Below are 2523 nucleotides of genomic sequence, written 5' to 3' on the forward strand. Positions count from 1 at the left end.
TGAAATCTAGATCTTGGGCGATCTGGTTGGCTATGTCAATGGGTGGTCAAGCCTTGTTGAAGCGATGTGTCCTGTGGAAGTTTGAGGTGCTGCTTTGGCAACGTTGGTGGTGTGCAGCTGTGTGCGGCAACTCGGCTGGTGGTGGAAGCTTTTGGGCTAGTCCTGGGCTTCTGGGCCTACAATGGTGGGCTTGCTTTTTATTGTTTTTAATAATTAATTGGGTTTGGGCTTCTGCCTTAGGCCCAATCTTATTTACCTTTTATTTATGTTGCTTTGTTAGCATAATTAAACATGGCTTTATGCCGGCAATAAGTCCCTCCTATTTTGGGGTTGGGCGACGTGGGCTTTGTCCCGGACTGCACACCTTGTGTGCCTGGTTTGCCCTAGTTAGGTAGTGAGCCCCTTGCTTTGTCAAATGGTTGCAACCTCTTAGTGGCAGGATGAAACTAAATGTTGCCAAATTCATTTTCTGGTGGCAACATAATGGGAAAGCTGTTCTTATTAGTATATTATGGCTTTGAGTAAGCATTTACTTTCCGGTATGTCACCACCTTTGTAAAGCAAATAGATTAGCCAAGAGTGCACTCTTCGCTAATTAATTGTGCTTTTTAGAATACATATCCTTAGTTGAGAAGCCTGTTATTTTCTCGAGTGATTCTCTTAATGCATATTGTAAATTGGGGTTTAGGCTGTATGTCCCCCCCCCCCCCCCCCCCCCCCCCCCCCCCCCCCCCATGTATTCTATGGTTTCATTAATGACTAAGGCTTAAGGGCAGCCGTTCTTACCCTTCCTCAAAAAAATAAAAAATAAAATAGGCAACACCATTTACTCGCCTATTTATTTGATATTACTTTATTTACATTCCATAATCAATAAAGGGTAAACATGTAAAGTTACGATATGTTAACATTTCTCATACATGTCCTATTTTATGTAATATTTATCACTTTAAGAACTCATGTTACCACTTTAGAACTCATGCGGTAACTAAACAAAAATACTCATTATGGTAAATAAGATCCTCGTTAGAGTAAAGTAGTAAGTAGTTAACTAGAAAAAAGTCTTCATTAAGGTAAATTAGGTCCTTAATTATTAGAGTAAAGTAGGTTCTCATTTGAGTAATTAAGTTCTAAAAGTTGTAATTGTAGTACGTTGTCATTTAAGTAATTAAGTTTTAAAAGTAGTAATTGTATGTATGTCATATGTTAACATATTGTAGAAATTAATTTCAGACTTTAGAAAAGGCAAAATGAATTGTGGAAGGTAAACCGTGGGTTACAATTTCTTAAAAATGTCCATTTACCCAAATTTGAGCTACAATAACCCCATTTATCCAAACATTTTATAAGATTGCCCACTTACCCAATAAATTACATCTTTTTTGCCTTAATACCCAATTAAGATATTTTTTATTAATTTTTGTTTATTTTTCAAACAATTTTGGCTTCTCTCCCTTTGTCACTTAGAAAGAGAGAGAGAGACTTCACAGGACTCTGATCGTTGTCTGCCGGAATCCGATCACCGGTCGCCGGAATCCAGTCACTGACTACCAAAATTTGGTGACCGGTGTCCAGTTTTATTGCCCCTAATAAACTTTTTATTACCCCCCAATAATACCAAATATACTTTTTATTGCCCCCAAATATACTTTATTGCCCCTATTAAACTTTTTATTGTCCCTCAATAAAAATTTATTGGGGGATAATAAAAGCCTCCGACAACCTCTTTGCGAACTTCCGGCAACCTCCGGACCTGTGACCAGAGTCCCACGTCCTATTATATTACTCCCCAATAAATTTTTTATTGCTCCCCAATAATACCCAATAAACATTTTATTACCTCCCAATAAACTTTATTGCCCCCAATAATACCCAATAAACATTTTATTGCCCCCAATAAATTTATTGGGGGGTAATAAAAGTCTCCGGCGACCTCTTTGGAAACCTCCGGTGACCGGTGACTGGAGTCCGACGAAGTCTCCATTGACTTTTTAATTATTTAAAGGGCAAACTTGTCTTTTTACATTTAAATCGGGTAAGTAGACACATAAAAAATTTTAGTGGAGTAAGTGGCCATTTGTTGAGCCCAAATTTAATAAATGATTAAGAGCCCTACAATTTCGTTTGCTCTAAAATGAGTACAATTATTATAATTATTAAAGACTAAACCTATAAAATAATTCTAGTTGAATTAATCATTGAATTTCACCTAAATCTCACCTCATATATGTTTCAATAATATTTGCTACTGGGGCCGAAGTTTTGTTATCACAGTGTCCTACTCCATATCCTGCCTATTGATTACTCGTTGTTGGTGCTCATGGACTCTATTGTTGAGATATAGACTTGCATTACTCAAATATTTATTATTTTGTACCAGTTAAATAGTTGGCCACAGAAATATAAAACTAATTTTTATAGAAGCGAGATTTGCGTGTTTGAAATTTGAGGAACAAATAGTAGAAAATGAAAATAATCTGATTGAATTCGTCCACTGATACTACTCACCTCTCTTCTATATAA

This window comes from Rosa chinensis, chromosome 4, assembly GCF_002994745.2.
Source record: "Rosa chinensis cultivar Old Blush chromosome 4, RchiOBHm-V2, whole genome shotgun sequence".
NCBI classification, from domain to species: domain Eukaryota; kingdom Viridiplantae; phylum Streptophyta; class Magnoliopsida; order Rosales; family Rosaceae; genus Rosa; species Rosa chinensis.